The sequence below is a fragment of the Protopterus annectens genome, chromosome 11.part0, assembly GCF_019279795.1.
Source record: "Protopterus annectens isolate FY-2018-M chromosome 11.part0, PAN1.0, whole genome shotgun sequence".
NCBI classification, from domain to species: domain Eukaryota; kingdom Metazoa; phylum Chordata; order Ceratodontiformes; family Protopteridae; genus Protopterus; species Protopterus annectens.
Window position 1 is genome coordinate 1446924508 of NC_056745.1, and position 26399 is coordinate 1446950906.

Here is a 26399-nt window from a genome sequence, read left to right on the forward strand (position 1 = left end):
CGGTCCAAGTTTTGGGGTGTTGATATGTGCTTTTGTGGGGTCTTGTTCCAATTGCACAAGTACCATGCATTGTATCAAGGGTACGTACACTTCATCACTGTAGCTATATGGAATCAGCAGTACCTTACCTGTACAACCATCCTCCACCAACAGTAGAGTAATCGCCCTTGGTGGACACCACCAAAACACAAAGCACATAATAGTTTGCTATAGTGGCTGTACAGGGACACATAGATGTAGACCATAACTTGGAAGCAAGTGCACCTCTATCTGAGCAAGCATGTAGGTTCACAGGTGACCTCCTGTAAGGCTGACTATGACTAGAAATCAGACATATCCAAACCACCAAGGCCAGTTGTAACCATGTCCACACATATGTACGCAGTCTCAGAGCCAGTAACACAAGTCAATCTGTACTGGGGGTAAAGCACACCTCATACACACATGCCATGGATACAGGAACCTTCATCAGATAGGATAGGTGGGAACAGTGGCACCCTGTCCACAACAGTAGTACAGGGGGATATGCACATCACCCACACTCCTGCCAGCATCAGTGTTGAGCATGTACATAACGCCCACTGATGGCAACAACAGCAAGTCTCCATGGGGCATGAGAACATCATGGTTTGCCTCCTACATGAACACAGGCATGTGCTCACAGTCCCATCAAACACTACAGTCAAAGACACTCATGCCACCATCCACACACCATCCACATAGAAGATGGCCACTGTCATCCCTCTACACAGAAATGAGTGGTGTGTAGTGGATTATGCCATTAAGTGTCCAACATTGGGGGAACTGGACAGATCAGGACCAGGAGTGTAATGGAAAATGTACAAGCCATGATAGCTTACAGTGTTATGGTGTAGTCTGGATTATTTGCAAGTAATACCCACTGCTGATGTGCATGTGGACAACTGTATGAGGTCCTCTGACCTTTTTTCCTGTTTATGTCTTCCAGGTACAATGTCCCAGGAATGTCTGCCCGCATACACACCCCTGGAAAATGATGCAATAATCCAGTTCCTCATAGTCCATCATGCCATCCTCTTTGGGTGCAGGGCCCAGGATCTCTAGGAGAGGACCACCCTGTGGAACAAGCTTGTCCACAGTGTAAACGATGTCAGCCTACACAACCGCAATTATGAGCAGGTATGGCATCGCTGCACAGATCTGATCCACCATGCCCATCAGCGTGCCATTGCAGTTAGGAGGGATCAGCTAGCCACAGATGTGGGTCATGCCATCCAGCCCCCACTGACAAATGCTGAGATGCTCCTCACCAGCCTTGGGGCACCCACCCACCAACCAAGCCAGCAAGCTGAAGAAAACATCGTTGAGGTAGGTGCCACCCACACAATAGAGGAGGAGTGTGCAGGTAAGGCCCCACGCCTTACCACTGTTGCTTATCCATTTTCATCTGTAAGCTATCTACATGAATATGTCAGATAAGATAGTCTGTTGCTGCAGTGTAGTAATGAACAGATGTGCATAATCTCTAGTATTGTGGGCTTTTACTGTTGATGTGCTGAAATGCTGCTCCCACTCTATACCAATGCCACAGGTGTGGCTACTGACATTACGTCTCTCACACAACTATTTAGGTCCCTCTGGTATACAACTGGGGCAGCAGCCTGTAGCTGGTGAGTATGGAGTTGTTTTGTTCAGGTTTGCCAATACTCCAGCCATGTTATGGCAATGCATTTTGCCATGCACACATTTAACACACCTACCCATAATGCATGCTGTACATGTTCACTTATTGTTGCTGTTAACTGCACTGCATCACAGTGGCCACCAAGGTGGCATATCTGAAGGGCATGTAAGAGTCTTGCAGTATACCTAACAACCTGTCAGTGCAAGATCTGTAGACAGAGATGAACATAATGGTGGTACAAATGGCCTACAGTAGGGACATGTCTGAAACATTACCCTTATACAGTGGCTACAACAGTGTATACACCACTATTACAATGGCAACTGTTCCTGATCTAAAGAATGGCAAATCACAATACCATATTCTACACCTTTTACAACCTGTAATGTGATCCTAACATGAGCAATGAATGTATAATATGAAATCTTATGTTAGGACAACACATATGGGGAATACATACCTTAACAAACAGTGGAAGGATATGTGTGCACACACTCCAAATACCACATTGTGGAAGCAGCTTGTGAGGTACTGACAGCATTCACTCTTCTTGAGTACACACTTTCCATCAAGTATATGGACTCAATGTCACACCAAGTAATGGTCTGCTGTCCAAGAAGTATGTCCATGACATTTGCCCACTCACCTACAACAGAGGCAGTCATGGGTTGCACACATCTTACAAACCATGAAATGGATCCCATATCCAAAAGGTAGCATTTAGGAGTGGGAAAAGTAGCCTTAACTCACCACTGCATATACCATGGCAAACAGTCCAGACAGTCATGTATGTGTGTATGAAATATGGGACAACATTAATATAGAAAATAAACAGATGCCCATCCATAACAGATGACAACACATGTTGCAAATTGGTCATGGAGGCTGCCCAGAAACATGCAGCAACACTGAAGGATTTGCAGGAATGTCTAGCAAGTACTGCCTCTGCAGTACCTGTGTTGACAATCACCTGGAATCTGCATAAGTGTGGCCTATGGGTTAGGGTAATCAGACGGAAGAGTTGTTACACAGGAAACATCATCCAGGGCTCTCTACAGGTAGCATATGCATAACATCAAGTCTCCCAAAGGCATGTGTTGCAGTGTGTAATGGTGTCATGAGATCAAGGCTGAAACCTACAGACAGTATTCATGAAGATACATGTGGTGTACAAGCAACACCTCACTCCACCTCAGGGTCACCATCCCCATTTTTACCTTGCTGGTGCCAGTGTACACCTTTAAGTTTGCTGTTCATTAGCAGGAACTAGACTGGTAGAAATGGTGTTCGGAATTTGGAACACTACATAATAACACTCATGTGTGGCCCATAGTTGTCGAGCATCTGCAATAAGGCTAAGGATGGGGAGGGGTGTCATCCTGAAACAGAACAGTGAATTGAAGCATACATCCAAAGCTCACTAAGAATGGCTGTATCTAAACACAGTCAAGGTCATGAATTGTGCCAGACATAACACTGACTCCACAGCAATAGTGAAGGCACTGTGTGACCTCCAAGAGCTGTGCACATGAGCTGCCCTTGCAATCCGGCAGAGTTGGGGGACATTTGTAGGGTGGAGTGACCAAATAATGGCAAGTGAAGATGGGCCATGCTAGTATATCCCTTCCAGGAATAATAACTGCTGTAGTTCACTTAACAGGTGTTGAAACAAACCATTGTGTTAAGGGTGTGCACACTTATGCAACTCACATATTGTATGCATCTCATTCAGCATCTGCAGGACTAACACGTTTGTTTGATATTGCATTGGATTGCACAAGTCATATGTCACATATCAGGTGTGTGTAATGTTAACATATGCAGTATTGTGGCCCCACTGCATATCATGGAAGAGGCAGGCATGTCAACAAAGGTGTGTACACTCCTCATATCCACATTAAGCTTTGAAGGTTGTTAGTGTAATCAGATTTTATTGCTCATACATGCACTGCTGATGATGAGATCTGCAAATCAGAGGTCAGGCATTAACTATTGACATCAGTCCTCATATCATCCCAGGTATGTGTCAGACAAACACATAGGGGCTGTGAGCAACAGAGCACACATAACTGATACACATATACACATTCAGCAATGGTGTGTACACTCGTGAGGTATGGTGCACAGTACATGCCAGTGTGCTGTACAGGTGCACAGCAATACTGTGTACATGAGTGCAGTGTGTTCAAGGGGAAGGGGCATCACCTACTAACACAACTCATGCATCACAGAGATGTATAATGTTGCCAACAAGGATTGAGTATAGCTGCAGTGGATGCTGTTGGTTGCCATATGTCATGCATGTTGACTGCTGGGTAATGAGAGGTCTGTGTAATATCTTTGTGATACCTCATCTGTAAGTGTGTGCATGTGAGTGCATGTACAGGTAAACCATAACATACAGGTCTTAAATTAAATTATTTGTTTGCCCCTCACAGGTGGCGAGGTGGGTCAGGGTCCCTCCTGCAGGTAAATTGATGTTAGTGTCCATGCAGACTCTGACAATGATGATAGGCATGGTAAGGCACAGGCAGGGTTGTCAGGGGCTGAAGCTGTGCCATCGGCTGACATTCCACTTCTATCTACCCCATCCCTGCACACAGTCACAATGTCCATACATACCCCATCACCAGTGGCCATAGATGAGGGACAGTTGGCAGGTGGTGGCATGGGACAGGACAGTGTGGGGACTATGGCAGGTGTATCTGTACACAGCAGCCATAGCCAGATGACTGGCAGGGTACCACACATGCAGATGTACAGGGGTGCTCATAGGAGGGCTGCTGGCCATCATGCCCCTGGCAGAACTGCCACAGCAGGTGTCACCAGACGCACGTTTCAGGCCATCATGGAGGCACAGGCACATATGGAGCATTACGCTAGACAGAGTCTGAGGCTCCAGAAGTATACTCATTCTGCTGTACTTGACAACATCCGTGATCTTGCAGGTGCCCACCGTTATTTTGCAGAGGTCCTGGATAGATGGTTGGGTGAGATGGTGGGAATCCTTGTCCTTGTGGTGTCTGTGGTAGAGCATGTGGTGGGAGTAGGGCAGTGGCCATGTAGACATAGGTCAGCAACACCAACAGTTGGAGGTCTACATGGATGTGCAACAACTCACGGCTACTCCTGTAGTGGCAGTACCAGCACCAACACTGCAGGGGGGTGCTGTCCACACCACAACACAGCAGGCCACTTGCATGTGGTCCTGGTCAGTCCCAACAGGGATTTGGATCCAGAGGACAATTGTCATCATCAGGGAATAGTACCATATCTGGGTTTCTGCCTGGTAGTTCCCGTGAAACCCCTGGCAGGCATTATTCCCATGTCCATGGCCGGAGACAGTGAACTGTACACCCTACCATGTATGGTCTGCAGATGTCCAACAAACTCCTGTATAGGGCAGCCACATGGCAGACGTGTGCATACATACATACACACTTCACCAACACAGCTAGGGCAACTCCATACCTACACACACCACATCTGCACAGCCCATTTAATAAACAACCCCCTAACCCACCCACATGATGTCAACCAAACAGCTCAGCCTAGTTCTCTGGCAAACCCACAACACACCCTGTGCATATGATGATACCTGTGCCACATCCCTGCCATCCATACCACCAATGCAGGGACATGCTGATATGGTTCTGATGCACAGGGTGAATGTCCTAAAGTTTAGCAATGCAATGCTATTTAACATGTTTTCAGCTGGAATGATTAATGCTTACACATCAGGGTGTGTAGCTGTCCAGCCATGATGCATTATAGCTGTTATTAACACTGACTGATAGTGGCCTCCATAATGTATTCAATTTGTGTTGTAGGTATCTGTGTCAGCAGGATGTTGGTCTGCTGTACTGTCCTACAAGGGGTGTAGCACTGTGGTGACACACTGACTGTGTCATATCTTGGGTACAGCTGAACACAGGTAACAGGTCTATATAACAGTTACTGCATGTGCCACATGGCTGATAGGTCTGAGGGGTGTATACAGATGAGTGCATGTTGGCTGATGTCAGCAGCTCTTCTACAGTGGACAACTGTAAGTGTACTGGGTGGCACACACCAAATGTCCATGAATAACACACACACACACACACACACACACACACACACACACACACACACACACACACACACACACACACACACACACACACACACAGAGGCTTTGGTGTTGATGCACTACATAGAGAATACTGTACACATGGATGTACTTCATTTTGCAGTGAACTCATTTTGGCCTATGTAATTCCACCCAGACCAAATTGCCAAAACATCACATCAGGAAATAATCAGTTCGCCAGTTTAATGTCACTGACGATGATACTGGCAGGGTATATGTCCTCTTCCCCAATGTAGTGCAATCCTGGATTTGGTAAATATAGGTATGCTGGTGTGGGTGACACAGCCCCCAGTTTGGAGGGTGTGGGGTGGCATAGAACCATACGTAGCGTGATTAACAACTACTTAAACTGTTAACATAAACTGTACAGTATAACAGCACACTAAGTGGGGGGATACCCAAAACAATAACCCCAGTGTGGGTGGCTGTGGCCACAACAACCACACCCATGTATATATGCCAACTCCTGTATCACTGTACAGCTGTACAGTGGGGAAGGGGGCATTTACACATCCACTACTAGTTTTGCTTGAATGTATTTCCACAAGATGATTGCTTTGAAATGTTCCCTTTATCCAGTTAGTTCTAGGACAAATGATCTCCTGGGACATATATTTTCTGCAAACTGAAGTAGATCCCTTCACATACACACACACTTACTTGGCAACACTGATAGTAGATCCCCTACCTAGGTACTTATTGCTACTAATTTGTTTGGCTTTAATTGCACACACCACAGAGCTTTTAGAGTGAGGTGTGTCCCGAGTTTCCTGTTAAGTGAAGAACATCACCAGGCCTTGTACAGTATGGTAATGGGGGATGTACTGGGTGTTAATGAACAATACATAGTATGGCATACAGTCATATACACATTGACAAACACATACAGTCATAGACACATTTGACAGACCTGGGTTTAGTAGTGTTAACTACCTTGTCAGTGAGTCCATTCTGTTACAGAGTTTTTCACACAGCAAATGCATCATTGGGCTGGATAGTGTAATCAGTTACCTGTATGGTTGATGGTGCAGTGGTCCTCATACAGAGGACTTTGGGACATGTACTGGGGTTACCATGGTGTAGAGACAGTATACCCAACACCCACACCCCACACTGGATATTGTACTCACTGAAACCCATGATAATGCTCTAACATACCACAATCACACATTCACCAGGACTGCAATACAACCCCTTGTCTATCTAATCAGTGCTACTACAGGGATATGCATTTATTGCACATGCCACAGGGATAGTAGGGTGAGGGTTTGTCATGGGTCTCCTATTGTCAGCAACATCACTATCCCTTATAATGTATGGCAAGGTTTATTGTATTTGGAGAATGTGGCCTCAGAATGCTGTCACCTATAAATGTGCACACTCACATGCATACACACACTTGCCAGGACTCAGAGGGTATCCCATGCCTATCTACCCATTTGTAGAACAGTGTTATGCTGGTACTGCAAGCTCCAGGTAGCCAATAGGGTGAAGAGTGTAACAAGGTACATTTAATGCCAATTACAGCGGCAGCCATTACTAAGTATGGCAATGGGGGATGTAGTGGTTGAGAAGGCCCTGAGTATTGTCAACTACAAGTTTACAAACAAATAGACACTGTTATTCTCAGTAATGCACACTATCACATTTGTCAGTACTGGGGTCCATAGGTGCAGGTGTTCCTAGGTGTGTACTAGGCTAATCTCCATGGAGAGATAAGAGGAGTAGGGCATGTGGGTACACTGGTATCATGCCACCTGACATTTGTCAGCAAGCCATCTATCCGCCGATGCCACTTGAGTGATCCCCAGGGTGACAGTTAAATTTAACATCCAACCATCTGGTTTTCTCTTGCAGAGGGCCAGTGAGGTGCTCCAGTTGACATGTATGCAACATATATTACATAACATGGCCAGTGTCTGGGTTAGACACCTGAACCCAAGCATGTTCTGTTGACTGTGGTAGACTGGTTGAGGTATCCATGGCATGTAGTGGATACAGGGTGGGGTTTCCCAGCTGTGCCATTCATAACACAGCTGGGTAGACATGTCAGTGTCAGTCAATCATAAATTGCCTGTTATTAGCCAAGAAGGATACCTCACATCTGCAAATCTTTACAGAGGACAGACAGAAATTAGCTAGCCAACAGGTTATGCATTAGGATGAATGTTTTGACAATCAGACGTCGGACACTGATAGGTATGCCATTACTACATGACAGCAGCTCTCAATGACATGTCCTAAACACACAGAAGTCTACAATTAATATCTACATATCAGATCAATATAGAAGATGCTTAATAACATACAGCTCACACACCAAGAACATGATAGTCAGTACTCAGAGTCCAGCTTTGCATGCAGGGATGTATGGTTCCAGTACTACAATCTACTCTTACTTGGAAAAGCACTATTAAATCTAGTAACATAATCATACAATACATGCAAGTGTGACTGCATATAACCTGGGATACTACCCATGTATGAAACACATGCAAAGAGAAAAGATTGTGGTACTAGCCATGCATACTCTGGTGTCCCGTACAGTATATTCACACCCCTTGCTACTGTAATGACAGCACATAGAAGCATGTTATGTACATGTAATTAAATATGTCATTACCCTGTTATTTTATCAGACTGGAATGTTATCACTGGTTACCAGGGCTGAGCTATGCTTAGCAGGTGTAATCATTGCTTAAATGCAAATGCTAAGCACATCTGCACACTGGTAAGTGAAGCCTACATGGTGTAAGTGCCTTTTCATTTAACCATAAGTTAGTACCACTTAGCTTCACTCAAACTTGCGCAAACCCACTTAATGCTGCTCAAAGCTGCCTTAACCACTCTGTATCCAACAGTCCTTGGTCTGCCTAGCAACAAAATAAACAGCCTTTGCAGGTCTTGAATCCAGGACCATCTAAACTATAGTCACAGCACTTAGCCACTAGGTCATCTGAGGTGTACAAATGTCTGTTGCTTGTTCAAATATATCATTCTGTACACGTACTGAATATTAGTGAACAATTGCTTTGACTACTACAATTGTTTACTACTTATTAGTGAAAACAGTGTTGAATCAGTCATGTTTATATATCTAAATATCCACATATCAGATGATGATGGTGGGATACATTTGAGAAGGTATATACAACAATCATGTTTACACATAACAAGGATATGGATATATATATATATATATATATATATATATATATATATATATATATATATATATATATATATATAACATATGCCCATAACATGCAGTGGAGTCATACCTCAGCACCATAAGTCACAATCTCTTAATGCAAGGGAATGTAATGTAAGTATTGTAGTTATAAATTTATAGAATGTTGCTACAGTAACAGGGGTTGTGTCAACAGACGTGTTGTATAGGAAGTCACTTCTGATACTGACATGTATGCCATCCGTTACTGACAGACATCATAAAATCCTCATAGAGAAGTACCACAGAAATCACAGTAATGATCCTGTGGAATACAGCAGAAATATGACCAATAAACATGGACAGTCTGAAACAATCTGGTCAGTCCAGAGGTATACACAGAACTCCTTAGTGCAAGACATGTGGACCAAGTCTGACAAAGGGGATGTTTACAGCCATGAAAATGGGGATATCACAAAAATACTGGAATAGATAAGCTCACACAGTTGATGCATTCACACACTCCTGTCTGTCTTAACACATATTAACAGGAGGAGCAGAGGTCCCAAGCCCACATACTTCCCACTAGTAAATAACATACATCTTCATAGCATCCCACTGCTTTTTAGGAAATACACAACACATTTGGTGGCCAGGCAACAGTACATCTGACAAATATCTGGACATAACAACACAATAGGTAAATACACTGAGCTGCTAGGCATGTCACAAAGCACTCTGTAAACTATAGGCAGACTGCCACATCACTGACCCAAGTTTCCTATGGGGGAATACACATGTACTTGCAAATATAGCAGGCACTACAAGTATGCAACAGTACAGAGTAACAGACACCAGTGTAAAAGTGCATACCCACAGCCAATCTCAACACAGTCGCAGTCACATTATGGTAAGCTTAATTAATAATACATCATATCGACTGTGTGAACAAAACCATACTCATATTTGCCACTCACACACTAACCCTACATATACTGGCCCAGTTCACAGTGTAGTATGATGCCTGACTGTGGTATGGGACATGTCTCAGTCTGGCCCTACAAACATATATGCTGATATGGTACCAGAAACTGGAGCAGCATGCAACGTCAGATAGAACAGGACCAAGAACACTGACATCTACCACAGTCTGTACACAGGCCAAGTAACAAATTCACAATATACTGCTACACAATACAGACACACTGTCAACAATCACCATAAGTACACTGACCTCACTACTGTACAGAGTACAACAGAATGTCCAGGTTTTGTCCTCAACTATAAGGCCTACTATACATAACATGTCTAGCAGTCTGATATATCACTGACTTGTTATCAGGAATGATGTCAGTAAATTATGATATACTGTACATATGCACATCTTACCGCATGACATATGGACAAAGGGTGACAGACTTGGGGGACAGTGGCACAAACACATGGCCAATATTGACATATTGCTGTGATAAACTGGGAAAATTCCTGGTGTAACAGGGTTTGTTGTGACATACGTCTTCTGAGGGATATGAAGTCAGTAACTCACATTGCTTTCACCATGTACTGACTGCAATCCTCATAGTATGCTACTGCATTTCTAAAGACAGGAAATGTGTGAGTAGCACACCACATCTAAGACTAAAAACTCTGGCTAGTCTGCAGATAGCCCTACAGGTGAGTGTTTCCTCAACCACATAATACTGTCATGCCAGACTTTAAATCATGTAGAACAGCCATATCCACACAAACCCTGTTAAACCAACATTACTTCAAATGTAGTACAGCAATACTTACATTCTGTACTCATGTCTGGAACATCCCCCTCCTGCTTGTTGGCCTGTCTCCGCAGTGTATGTTGTAAGAGATATTTCCAACTACCCTCTGTGATGCTGTTTGTCAGACACCCACATGAAGTCCTGCTCACAGTGAAGGAAAAGGGCCAACACCCACATGAAGTGCTTAGTTATAGGAGTGTGTTTCCATGCAATTGGCTATAGGAATGATACGATAGCTGTTCCACATGCAATTAGCAAGTGGGGGACTCCAATTCGCGCACAGGCCATCAGCTGATCATGAGCATTACCTACAAAAGTCAAGCTGTTGCCTATGCAAAACAGATGCACTTTTCTACATCCACCAGAGAGGGAGAGAGAGAGAGGCAGAGAGAAAGTAAAAAAGGAAGGGAGTAAGAGGCTAGCGTGTTTGTGTATGATCCGTGGGTGGAGAGTGGTATCTGGGTATTATAACGGTTGCCTGTATTGTTTACTAATCCATACTGTCACATAGTAATTGCACATGGCTGTACACATTTATGGCTTAGGATTGTCTACAACAACCTCTACAGTCTTTGAAAACTGTTGGCCTTGTAATGTGGACATTGGGACATATAGGTCCTCAATATAATGATGTAGCAAAACCCACACTGCAATGGATCCTGTCATTACATAATCACCCCAACACCCATGGGTGCATATCATAACCATGAAAGCACATAATTTCGAATGGCATTACATTGAACACGAAACTGCGAACGCTGATAATATCAAAGCCGCAGAACATTGAATTCTTACCCAGGGCAAGAATTTGGGAGGCCATTCCATGGCTTTGCTATTTCCTTCACTGTGGTGTGATCTTGGAGTTGGTATATTTAAGGAGGGGGGATTAGACAAAGGTTTTTGGTGTGCTTGTGTTGTGTTGTGTGTGTATGTGTTTCTCAGAACAGCAAATATTTCCCTGGGAAAAAATTCGCTGTTCTGAGCTTTCGATGATATCACATTTTGAACTTCCAAATTCAAGCTTATGGTGTTCGATATTTTGGAAGTTCAATAATGTGATATAGACCCACACCCACACAGGATACTGATGACAAACACACAAACTTACCAGTACTGTGTTTCAAACCTCTACCTATGTGTTGCTATTACAGTGTTATGCAGTTATTGCATGCACCCTGGAGCTTACATGTTGGAGAGTTGTCCAAAGGTATATTTGAAGGTGAGTGACATCAAGCAGCAGTGCTAAAGGAGGGGTAAGGAAAGTGTAGTACGTGTGAAGGTCCACAAAATCAGGTGTTAACAAAGACACACATACACACACTCTCTCTCTCTCACAGAAACACACACATTATCACAGTTGGCAGGATCAGGATTAGAACTCCTAATAAATAGTTTGCTACACTATAGTATTATGCAGTTATCGCAAGCACCACAGAGCTTATAGGGATGAAACATGGCCAAAGGGTTATTTAAAGGTGACTGACAGCAGGCGTGCTAAAGTAGGGCAATGGGAGGTGTAGTGAGTGTGAGTGGCCTAAAAATCATTTATCTCTGTGCGCGCACACACACACACACACACACACACACACACACACACACACACACACACACACACACACTTGCCAGTACTGAGATCCATAGGTTCATTGCTTCACAGGTGTGTAGTAGGTGAATGGGCCTGAAGGGTCTACAACACTAGGCCAAGGGAATACCTTGGCATCAGGCCACATGACAAAAGTCCCCAGTATGGCTCAGGGGTGTAGTCCCTGGAGTGGTCCCCAGGGGTGGGTATGGAGTTAGTGGTGTCTGTCCATACAGGACATGTATATAATGCATGGTATTCCCTTTGTGGGCTATGTTTGTAGACTCTACAGTTGTTGCAGGTGTCCAGTGGGGAACATGGCAAAAGGGCTACTGTACACATTTATTTGTCTACTGAGGGGATGGAACAGCTAAAGTAGGGCAATTGGAGGTGTATTGATTGTGAATGGCCTCAAAATCATTCATCTACACACACACACACACACACACACACACACACACACACACACACACACACACACACTTGCCAGTACTGAGATCCATAGGTTCATTGCTTCACAGGTGTGTAGTAGGTGAATGGGCCTGAAGGCTCTACAAGGCTATGCCAGGAGAATACCTTGGCATCAGGCCACATGACAATAGTCTCCAGTGTGGCTCAGGGGTGTAGTCCCTGGAGTGGTCCTCAGGGGTGGGTATTGTATTCACCATTCACTCATCTGGGTTACTATTGTGGGTGGACAGTGATGTGCACTGCTTCCCATTTATGTCATCTATATTCCATAACATAGTGTCTGGGTTGTGCACATGTCCCGCACGCATGTTCTTTGGAAGTGTACTTGAGGTCTCTGGGGCATGTTGTGTGGACAGATTGTTATCTTCTGATGTAGCATTCCTGACTTCATTTGGTGAGACCTGGCTGTGTAACTGAGGTTGTGCTTGCACCTACATTGACAGCATGATACAGGTATTCAGTGGAGTTAGTGGTGTCTGTCTATACAGGGCATGTGTATAAAGCATGGTATTCCCTTTGTGAGTTACATTTACAGACCCCACAGTTGTTGCAGGCATCCTGTGGGGAACATGGCAAAAGGGCCACTGTACACATTGACTGGGCTACTGAGGGGATGGAATAGGGTGCCATGTCCTTTTACTTGCTGGATAACACACACTCAGTCAGGAGATGTAACACATCATAGTACTTTCTGATATCAGTGGCACTGTTGTGGTCAACAGGCATGTAGTCCACTGCAATCACACCGTGGTTACTATCTGTGAGGCATTCTGCAGGGAACTACCAATATAGTGGTTGTTGCCTAGCCAAGTGTGTTTGTGTATGAGAAGTGGTTGGAGAGTGTTCTCTGAGTAATAGAAGGGTTGTGTATATTGTTCGCCAATCCATAATGCCACATGTAGGGCTATGGATTGTCTACACCAACCTCTCCGGTGTTTGAAATCTGTTGTCCTTGTAAGGTGGACATTGTGACATATACTAGGTCTTCAACATAATAATTTAGCAAAACCCATCCCGCAATGGATCCTTTTATTACACAATCACAGCAACCTCCACACAGGATACTGATGACAGACAGACAGACACACACACACACACACACACACACACACACACACACACACACACACACACACACACACACACACACACTTGCCAGTACTGAGCTTCAAACCCCTACCTAGCGATATATTGCTACTATAGTGTACCGCATTTATCGCAAGCAACCTGGAGCTTATAGGATGGATGTTGTCCCAAGGTACTTCTAAGGTGAGGAACATCACCAGCCCTTGTAAATACTGGCATTGGGTGATGTAGTGGGTGAGAGATCCCAAAAATAATTTTACCTGACACACACTTTTGCCAGGGGTGAGGTTCAAACCTCTATCTAACAATCTTTACAGACCATTATGGTTACGCATTTACCACATGCACCACTGACCTTACATGGTTTAGGGTTGGCAACAGGTACTTCTAAGGTGGATGATATCTGCAGGACTGCTAAAGTCAGGCTCTGGGATGTGTACTGGCTGTAAATGGGGCCAAAATCTTTGAGGTACAGACATACATATGTAGACATACAAACACTTGCCATTGATGAGATTCAAAACCATACCTATGTAGTTACTGTTACTACATTGTTCCTCATTTATCACATGCGCCATTGAGCTTACATGTTGGAGAGCTGTGCCAATGTATCTTTGAAGGTGACTAAGATCAGCGGCAGTGCTAAAGGAGGGGTAAGGGGACAGTAGTAAGTGTCAATGTCCATAAAATTGGGTATCATCAAAGACACACAGTCACCATGTCTGGAATTAGAACTCCTACCTAACTAGTATGCTACACTATAGCATTACACAGTTATCATAAGCACCACATTGATTATATGTTGGAGAGCTCTCCACAGGTATCTTTGAAGGTGATTAACATTAGCAGCAGTGCTAAAGGAGGGGTAAGGGGAGAGTAGTAAGTGTCAATGTCCATAAAAATCAGGTATCGTCAAAGACACACACTCTCTCTCACACAAACACACACAGTTTCACAGTTGTCATGTCTGGGATTAAAACTCCTACCTAACTAGTATGCTACACTATAGTATTACACAGTTATCGCAAGCACCACAGAGCTTATATGTTGAACAGCTTTCCACAGGTATCTTTGAAGGTGACGAACATTGGTAGCAGTGCTAAACAAGGGGTAAGGGGAGAGTAGTAAGTGTCAATGTCTATAAAATCAGGTATCATCAAAGACAAGCACACTATCTCACACAAACACACACAGTTTCACAGTTGCCATGTCTGGGATTAGAACTCCTACCTAAATAGTATGCTACACTATAGCATTACACAGTTATCACAAGCACCACAGAGCTTATGGGTCTAACACTTCTCAGTCACCTTGAAATAACCCTTTGGACATCAGCAGGCATGCTAAAGTAGGACAGTGGGAGGTGCAGTGACTGTGAATGGCCTCAAAATCATTCTTCTCCACACACACACAGAGTTTCACATTTGCAATGTCTGGATTTAAAACTCCTACCTAACTAGTTTTCTACACTACAGTATTACGCAAGTGCCACACAGCTTATAGGGCTGAGACTTGGTCAGAGGGTTATTTCAAGGTGATTGACATCAGCAGGAGTGCTAACATGGGCAATGGGAAGTGCAATGTGTGTGAATGGGCCATAAACCATTCCTCTGGAAGCACACACACACTCAGTCACATACAACTTTACATTTGACAGAACTGGGTATACAAATGCTAGATGAATACTGATTTGTACTATCATGTTACACAGTTATCACATGCACCACAGACACTATAAGGCTGAGGGATACCAAAAGCAATGTGCACAGTGACTGACAGCACATTATGTGATATTGGCCAATTGGATGTGTGGTGGGTGGGAAAGGCCTCATGATGGTAATCTCTCGGTCACTGTCTCTCTCTTCCCCACATCTCTGTGTGTGTATGTTTGACGTATTATAGTGTGTTGGCCTTGAATATGTGTGAGTATTCCTATCCAATGTGTATGCAAAGCATGAATGGTGTACAATGTGGTGTGTGTGCACAGACATCTGTGACTGTCAGATATGTATAGTCCACTGTGTTGTCAGACATAGGCTTCATTTCTCTAAGTGTGGGAGCATGCCCAGTATGACCTTCTGTACTGAGTGTGTGAATCCATTCCAGGTAGGCTGTACTCCAGTCCAGGGTTTGGTGTTCTACACCTACAGCTAGCAACCTGGTTCTGCAGAATATCTGTAGATAGGTTGACAATATGGAGTCACAATGGGTGACAGATAGTGGGATACTGTAACTATTGTGTCTGTGCTGCTTGTGTTACATGGTTGGTGTTAGCAGAGATAATCAGGCATATGTACTGTTTTACACTGTGATGTATTATGTCATCAACTACTGACAGATATACTTATTTGTTCACAGTTATTTCCTGGGAAATACAAGATGAATGAAGCTGTATCCAGTATTGTGGTCTGCAGCCTACATATTCTTGCAAACTCATGCCATTCTGGAGGGATAGCTGCAGACACTTGCTGATGGGTCTGTGTAAATGGTCCAGCACCTTGATACTATGGTGGCTGAGGATCCCCTTCTTGTACATATATTGACATAACAGAATGGCCATATCCTGCTGTGGCCATACCTCTCAGCTGTACAGATTCACCCAGGTTACCCAGAGGCAGGGCTCATATATCTGGTCAGTTCCCCTTCACATTGTGGTTTACAAGCAGGTTTGTAGCCACCCATTACTGGGTTTTCAGGCAGGGGTAGTATGGCCACACATCAGAGTTTCAGACTTCACACACTTCATGACATCCATGTTTCCACACTCCCCCACTCTGTTATTCTATCCTCTTCCAAATGCGAGCGATATCTGAGAAGTATCCCTTAGTTGTCCCTTCATCCCAGTGGTATTTAGGGCTTGGTCCACAGTTCATGCAGTAGGACATGGTGGGCATGCTACTGGGATTTGTCAACATGGCTTTGCATTTGTGTTCTGTTGACTGTGTTATGTTGTTAGTTAGGACTCCATGAGATAACATACATTGGCACTATGGGTGAGGCACAGGCCTTTGATAGAGGAGTCTAGGCCATTTGTTAGTGATGCAGGCCATCTGTAGCAGGCCAGTGCATTCTGTCACTCCTACATTCCCAGGCTGCGAGCCACTGGATTCCCCTGGGGTGACAGGGTAAGTGTGCATGGTGTTAATGACAATAGTTCTTGTCCATATTAATCCATTGGTCTGGATGCTGGCAGGGTGCTGCTTACAGCTAGGGACACACCTGCATGATACACCTCTTCAGCATGCTGCATTCTGTGGGTATTCCCATACAGAATTGGAGGTCATACTGTACTCATTCCCAGCAGCAAGGATATGACCTGTGATAAACCTGTGGCTGATGGCGGGGTGAGCTGAGTGCATGTGTGATATGGAAGCTTCTTGCAGCTGACTCACAGATATACATAGGACATTCCCCTTATGCTGCCTTGTGCGGGGACATAGGCAGTCTCTCATTACTTCATAACTGTGCTTTTTGTGGTCTGCCAGTGCTTGGCCAGACTACATCAGTATTCCATACTACACAGACAACTAATGTGCTGCTAACCTGTATGTACAATTCCAAAGGTGTGTGCACTTGACAGTTACATTTTTATGTACTCTGTCTAGGGTACTTCCACTTGTGTACTGTGTGTATGTCTGGGCCCACATTTATGGCATGTCCATCTTTCAGAAGGTGACAGATATTGACATTTGGACAGTGAGTATGGATGACTGCTGACATGAGTATTGCTGAGAAGCATTGTGTTTGGCACTGCAGTTGTTGGAACATGGCCCTGTCATCAACAGTACTGGCCATAGGCCACCAAGAAACAACTCTACATGCCTACATGCTGACCACTTCCAGACAATACTGAACATGCAACAACCTAACACACGGACCCCTGATATTGTACACATGCAACAATCTATCCTGTAGATTGGGCCAGCTCAGGTAATCTGTGCTCCACTGTTATTAAATCCACACATACATGTTACTGCATTTCTACATAGGATGTGGGGGGCACACCTGTTGACTTTAAATATTTGCTATGACTGTACTGGTATTTCAGGTACTCTGTTGGCTTCCATTTCATTTTGTATTCTGACCTATCTTGCACACTGGAGGCATATCAGAGGAATATAGATCTTAGGTTTTATTGACCTACATTTCAGTTTCAAACTTCTTACCCTTCAGAACTAACATACAGCTGCCAGACCTGTTGTAGTCTGTCTGCGTAGGTCTGGAGTGGGGCTGTTCACCATTGCCATCAATTGGAGGCATTAGCACAGTCTTTCTTTATGGTCATCTACACCTGTCCTGCTGGCTGAGGCTGGTGTTGGGTATGTGAGCCTCACTGACATGCATGTGTGTGTCCTATGGACACAGATTTGGGCCACCACATGTACTGCAATGGAATCTGTCACCTTGTCTAGTACTGCCTAGTATGTTGACACCAGTATTTATTACAGATTTCATGCTGCCCATATAGGTGTTCACTATCTGCTGCCATCCCATTCGCCACCTGATTCCTTTGCATGCTCACATCCATACCATAGATACAACTATCAGAACACACTACTCCATTCAGCAATTGATAGGAAGAGTGACTTACCTTGTGGCTGTGCCAGTATTGAGGACGGTGCTGGTGGGCTGACTATGTTGGATGCACATAGTACACAGCCTATACATGGTAAAGCACATGTAGTGTCATGTTTGGCATCCCTTTTACTGTATGTGCGAGTCAGAGAGAGGTGTCATTCCCTGGGTCCTTACCGTGTCAGTGTATGTGCTACGCATTGCCTCTTTGCCAAAGCCTGGGCATAATGGGCATGCCTCCTTCTTCCTATATGGGTAGGCTCAGGTTGTTCCTCCTCCAAGTCCCCTCTGTGCCTGTAATGGCCTTGGCAATGGTGGGGGGTTGTGTGGCCTTGCCCCATGCTGTTCCTACTGCAGCTGTTTCCGCAAGATCATATTGTGTAGCATGGCACATACTATGAACATTTGTGTACATGTAGCTGGAGAGTACTGCAAGGCTTCACTGGATATGTCCAGGCAGTAGAACCATGACTTGAGCATCCCAAAGACATGCTCTATTATGATTCTGGTTTGTGCGTGTGCCTCATTATGGAGTTCTTGTTCGGGTTTGTGTGCATTTCTGATGGGTATCAGTCACGGCTCCAGTGTGTAACCAGCATCCACCAATAGGTGGCCATACAGGACGTCCCCACTGGCAAATGACTGGTACAGCAGTGTCATATGCCAGATGTGGGAGTCATGATAGCTTCCAGGGCTGACGGCACACACATTCAAGATAATGCCCTGGGCATCGCACATGACCTGGAAGTTGATGGAGGGGAAGCCCTAGCGGTTTATGTAGACCCTACTTCGCTCACCAGGTGGTGCTTTGATGTGTATGTGCATGCAGTGTATAGCACCCACTACCTCAGGGTATTCTGCTATTTGGTGAAGAGATGCATATTGCTGGTCAACGCCTCACAGGTATTGAGGAACTATATGTGCTCACCGGCATGTGCTGACATGGCATCCAGGAACTGATGGAGTACTCTGGATGCTGATGGCTGTGAAATCCCCATTATATCACCAGTTGCCCTTTGGAAGGTACCTGTGGCTAGTATTCTTAAGCCTACACATACCTTGGTATCCAGTGGGATGGGTTCCCCTCTGTTGGTTCTGTATGTGAGGCGTGGCCAGCACAGCTTAACAATTTGCTGTAGAATGTCCCTGTCCACCCTATAGCACTCCACTATCCCCAGCTCATGTATCCCCTGGTTGGTTACCCTGGGTCTGTACACTCTTCTCCTTCTCCTCACTGTGGGTTGGTCATCAGCATTCACATCCTCACCACCCTCAGCCTCTTGCACATATTGATGTATGAGAGCAACAGTAGCCCCTAACATTTTGTTAGTTTTGTCAGGTAAAATTTCTCCATCTGTGTACACCAGTGGTGTAGGGTTTGTGGGAAAAACCAGACTGGAAGGTGTTTGCATAGTTTATAGTAGTGTGCTGGGCTGCTGCCTGTATAATTGGCTGATTCTGATACATTTCACCTGCCAGCTATGCTAGTTCTCCTTGATTGCCTTCCTACTGCTGTTTTTCCTTCCCATTGCCTTCCCGTTTAAGCCCCAAGGCACGACAAGCATACACAGTGCTCTGCTAGGCAGCCTCAGACACACATCCTTCCTTAGCTGTGGTTGGCTAAGGGCAAACATGAGCCACAGAGCTCCAATAAGCTTACAGCATGCATCACACACCTCCACATGAGGTCATCTACCTCTTATACTTATATTTAAAGAAAGAAATGATATGACTGAGAATCTTACATCTGCCGAAAAATTTTGTCTTAAAGAAATTGCTACTTCTGATAACTTTAGAGTTATGAAACCAGACAAGGGAGGTGGAGTGGTAATTATGACTAATACAGATTATTATAATAAAATGACAATTATGTTGAATGATACTAGTACTTATGAAAAACTGACGAAATATGAGATGACAAGGGCCTATATGAAAGTGGATTGGTTACTATATGAATATTTGATGGAAGGTATTCTAACTAAAGATGAATATTGTTATTTAAATGTTGAATTCCCCATTACACCAACTATTTTTGGTATCCCGAAGATACATAAAGATGTACATAATCCACCTTTTAGGCCTATTGTGTTTGCAAAAGGGTCAAAGACTGAGGCTTTGGCATCCTTTATTGATGTTAATTGTAAAAACATTCTTGCAAAACTACCACACATTTTAAGGGATTCCTGGCATTGTCTGGAGTTAATTAGACAAAATAATGTCACGAGCACTTCTGATTTAATTATGGCTACAATTGATGTGGTCGATTTATTCTCAGTTATTCCCCACAAGCAGGGTCTTGAAATGTTTGAGGCCAGTCTATTGAGTCATAGTGACATGGATGCTAGTAAATGTCGTCTCTTAACTGATTTAATGGAAATTGTGTTAGACAATAATTTTATTTATATTAATGGTGAATTTTACAGACAAAGTACTGGTGTTGCAATGGGTGCCAGATGTGCCCCCATATATGCAAATTTGGTGTTAGCTAAACGGGAAAATGACTTAGTTTTTACATCCACATATTGGAAGAATGTTTCTTTATATTTGCGTTACCTGGATGACATTATTGTATTTTGGAAAGGAGAAAAAGCTGTATTGATTAAATTTATTGAATATCTGGGTACGACATCTGATTTTCTCAAATTCACTAGTAATATTCAAGAAAAACAATGTGAATTTCTTGATCTTACTTTGTCCCGTGATGATGATGGTTTTCATTCCAACATTTTTAGGAAGAAAACCTTTTCTAATTCTTTTTTACATTTCGATAGTTGTCACCCTATGTATCAAAAAAGAAATTTGATCAAAGGGCAAATGGTTAGATTATCAAGAATCATTAGCGATGATTGTATGTTTAAACATGAAATTGAAATTCTGTCTAAAATGTTTATGGATCGAGGATACCCTAATAATCTTATTGATACCATTAAAAAGGATATTTATACTAATAGGACCATACTATATAAATCTATTATTAAATATGGATGTGACAATTTGTCTAATAATAGTTCTAGTTTGGCTAGATACGATTCATTTATTTTGCCATATAATGATACATCACATTACTTAGCTGATATTATTAAGGAGACATGGACAAGTGTTTTTATAAATAATGCTGAGCTATCTAAGATATTAGGAAGTCAGCCAAAAATCACTTTTAGTAGAGGCAGAAATTTAAAGGACATCTATGAGTCTAACAGCAACAGGAATTTATATAAAACATCAAAAATGAGCAAATGTGGTACTTGTCACACCTGCAAATACATTAATGATGGTCCATATGTAGCAATACAGGGTTACAATAAGACTATTAGATGCCCTGGTTACTGTAATTGCAACACGAAGATGGTGATATATCTGGCTACTTGCTCCACTTGTCCGGCATTTTATGTTGGCAAAACTATAAGGAAGCTAAGGGAACGCATAGTTGAGCATGCTAGGGTATTAAGAAACACAAGACTACTAGTTCTTTATACATGCACAGTACTAGATGTCCAAGTTTTAAAAGATTTATATTTTTTGTTATAGATAGAATTCCACATAATATACACAAAGGTGGTGATGATAAGACTATGCTTGAGGCTATGGAATGTTTATGGCAATTTAGATTAAATGCTTGTATGTTACCTGGTATCATGAAAACATATCTATTTCAAGTATTTTAAAATACAGGTCACATTTTATATGACCATATTTTATAATGTAACATTATTTTTTATGTATAGTTCATAATTTATTACATACATATCCATCTATTTATTGATATAATAATTTTTAAATATTTAATAACAATATACTACAAGTTTTCTATATATATTTTATATAACAATATTTAAATTTATAGTGTTGTTATTTATAACATACGTACTTATTATATATGTATTTTAAACATGTTTTTATTGGAGTCAAGTGATTTTATACATATCTCTACATTGACATTGTTTAATTAATCAATTATTATGTTAATTAGTTAATTAAGTTATTGGGAAATTATTTGCATATATATGAATGGCCTTGATGTTAATTCTTTGTACTCTGATGATGCCCTAATGTTTGGGTGAAAGCGCTAAGTATTCTTCGTTTGTATGGTTCTGTAATAAAGCAGGTTGTTGCAGTTCACTGTGTGGGTTTTGCCTACTTATACAATGGTGTTGCTGCAGCTACACAGTTGGGTGCAAGCTAAAACTGAGGGAAAATCTGTGATTCAGTATCAGACCCCTCATTTGCATAAAACAGAATGCTAATTCATAGTTACCACACTCATACTGAGTCTTACCGCTTAGCAACCACTATTCCCTGATATTGTTGTCTTATGCATGCCATTGACTATTATGGCAAAATGCTGATTTGGGTTTAAAAGCTTATTTCTAACTTTTTTCTCATTTTTGGGCTGATCCCATTTGTGCAATGCTGTCCTACGCTTAAACTGCAATTCAGCCAAAAATAAAAGTTATTTTTTTTATAATTTTGCAACTATTTTTCATGCCAGTGGCCATGTATTTGAGCATTAGCATGCCTACTACACTGAATACAGGCTTTCTTTGAAGCTGTCATGCTTCTGTTTTGTAATTTGCAGAAATGCATTCGGTTAGTAACTGAATAAATTTCTGCAGGTTACACTATTCCTGCACAGACACCTGCCTGCTTCCTGGATCGCTAATTCACCTTATTTGCATGGTTTTCACCAGCAAATGGGATAGTTAGCATATAACAGTGGTGTCTCTGCAGGAATAGTGTAGGAGCACTCGTGCAAGTCCCGGGAGCTCGTTCCTGGATTGCTCATTGGTCATATTGCATGCAGCAGCTCTTGCACTATTCCTGCACTCTGTGCAGAGCTTGCTAAATCCGGGGTAATGAGTATCCGGTAAAGGTATGTATCATATATCTCAGGCTTCTTCTATCCATTAAAAACACCTAGTGCAAATAAATTGTCCTAGTTGTATAAAACCTGCCAAATCTTACAAAAATAGTATTAGTAAGCATACTGCATAACTAATAAGGATATTTCCGTTCTCATGTTTCTATATTAAATCTTAAACAGAAATGTCCATGCAAGCCAAACTAGCAAAAAGCAACCAGAATACTGTGTTGCTTAGATTAATATAGTAGTACTTTATGTTCCAGTCCTGTTTTTTCCCTCTTTTTTGTTTTGAGCTTTGTGTACCATCTCTCTAATTCTTAATGTTTCCCCATAAGTGCTAAGAGCTGTAGCCAAAAGGGGCTGTTTCCATGATTGCAGAAAATGTGATTTAGTGATATCTTGGTCAGAAGGAAGGAAGAACTCATTATCAGCTAATTTGCCTATCTCTGAATCACACAGGGTTATTGCTACTGCCCAACAGCACTTGCCTTTGATAATCCCCTCTGGCAGCCCATGCATAATGTTGGCACATGCATCCACTTATTTATTCTCATACACACATATAGACATTCAAACACACACACACACACACACACACACACACACACACACACACACACACACACACACACACACACACACACACACACACACACACACACACAACCACACACACACCAACATACCTCTTACCTGTCCATGAGATGACAGAACATCCTTGTTGTCTCCTATTTTTTCCCTGCGCCATGGAATCATTTTGAGTACCATCTGTTAATAATGCCTGGCATTAGAATCATGATGAGAACAATCTTTCAATAATGCCTGACATTAGAATCATGATGAGTACAATCTGTCAATAATGCCTGTCATTAGAGATGTTTTGTCTTACTGTTCAGAAACTGCATCATAATGCTGGACCTGTTATTAAGCTTTTAACTGAATTGAAGTAATACTTTAAAGTGCTTCGTAGTATTGTCTAGTGTTCCTCCTGGCTTTGACTGGAGGTATTCAACATGTCTGTTTAGTGATATTGCTCCCACCCACACACACATCCCTTTCACCTGTCCCTAATTTTATAAAACATCACTGATATTGCCTCATATCTTCTTTGTCCCTTTTAATGTATAGACCATTACAGCTAGTCAATAATGCCAGACATTACACCTTCATTCTTCTTATTGTTCAGACAATGTACATTGATTGACTGAAACTTTTTAGAATACTTGAAAAAACATTTAAAAATTCTCCCTGGCATAATTTTTGGGTCTATATTATAAGAATGAAAGTGCATATGTGTGACTACATAAAAGTCGACACATAATGCACATAACCTAAAAATAGCGAACGGCCACGTAAGCAAATTTTTCCCTAGGGAAAAAACTTACGTGGATGTTCACTAAAAAAAAAATAATTTAACATCATAAACAGGTGGGGGGCTTTGCCCCCCACACACCCCTGACTAAATATACCAACTCCGAGATCACACTATAGGGAAAGGAAAGGGCAACTCCGTGAAATTGGCCAACCATCTCCTTGCCCTATGACATATTCATCGAATCGCTTAAATGCGATTCGATGAATATATGTCGCTGTTTCCTTATTCACTTAGAAGCATTTTCATGTTTCTAATATAGACCCATCATTTTAGTGTTCTTCCTGGCTTTGTCTAGAAGTCATTAACATGACTGATTAGAGGTACGTACGATGGCCCCACCAAATGGATGCACCCCGATCCTTCAGAAGTGTCCCTGACTTTGCCCCTGCTCTGTTCCTTGTAAGTCTATTACAGTCAGACTACAATGCCACACATTGAGTTTCATACTTCTTATGGTTCAGAAAAATCATACTGAATGCAAGTCTTCCTTAGTTGACAGAGAGGACTAAAGCTTGGGGATGGTAACAAACTGCTTCTGTGCCAAAGGTATAAGGTGTGATGCTTCCCACTTCCATTTTATACATTCATAAATTCATAGATGTATACTAGGCTAATGACCACCAGGGCCTTTAAAAGCCTAGCCAAGCAACCCACATGTGACCCACAAATTTTATATTTTAGAAATTATATATATAGGGGTGATTTTTGGTTATAGGTTCAGAGATAAGTACTAGGCTAGCTGCCCTTGCAAGATATTTTAAGCCTAGCTAATTTTTCTGTTTGAAATACTCTGTGCCATTCATTTCAAGATTGGCCTTACCCATCCCATGGTCGATAATTATATATTACCCTTAATGATGATGACTGGGATCATACCATAGATAATTTAAGGGTACCCATGAATGGGATAAAGCATTTACAAAATGCATCTGTCTATTAGTAGTAAAGGGGACAGTCCTGGGTACATTTTGTTTTTCCCATCCATAGATCTAGGTTGTGCTTGAAAACAGACAGGGATGAACTTTGTTTTATGTGGATGAGAAATCTATTCCACAACAGCAGCATCCTCTGCAAGATATACCTGTTCCTCCAAACCATTCTGATGATGTTTCAGAAGAGGTTTAAATCTGTAAACTGAGTATTTCTGATGTCATTTGACTTACTGATGTGCAGTAAGTCTCTCAGTAATGGGTAAAAGGATGCCTTATATTCCAGGCACATGTCACATCTTAGCAGACTGTAGGATATTGAGTATATTGACAGGGATTTGAGTCAGTGCATGTAGGACATGTTGTTTAGGCCTTGTAGTCTTTTAGTAAGGTATTTCTGTTGGTGTTCCAGTTCTTGCATGTGTCTGCACAGGTACATGCCAAAGGAGGCATTATATTCAATAGATCTAGACACAATCTGTTTGTTATATGCTGTGCAATATAGAAAGAATTTCTTACAATGATAAACACGTGTTGGTCAAAAGTTAGGTCACTGTTCACAAAAGTTCCTAAATTTTGAACAACTGGGTTAACTCTTATGGGTGTATTGTCAATGTGGTAGTTCTCTGGGCTAGAAAACTTCACTACAAATACAATAACGCATTTTTTAGCATTTAGTTTCAGACCACGATTTTGGCACCAGTTATTTATTTGGGACAAACCTTCCTGCAGAATGGCTAAGTCATTTAGGGATTCAATGACTGCTCCTAACTTGCAGTCA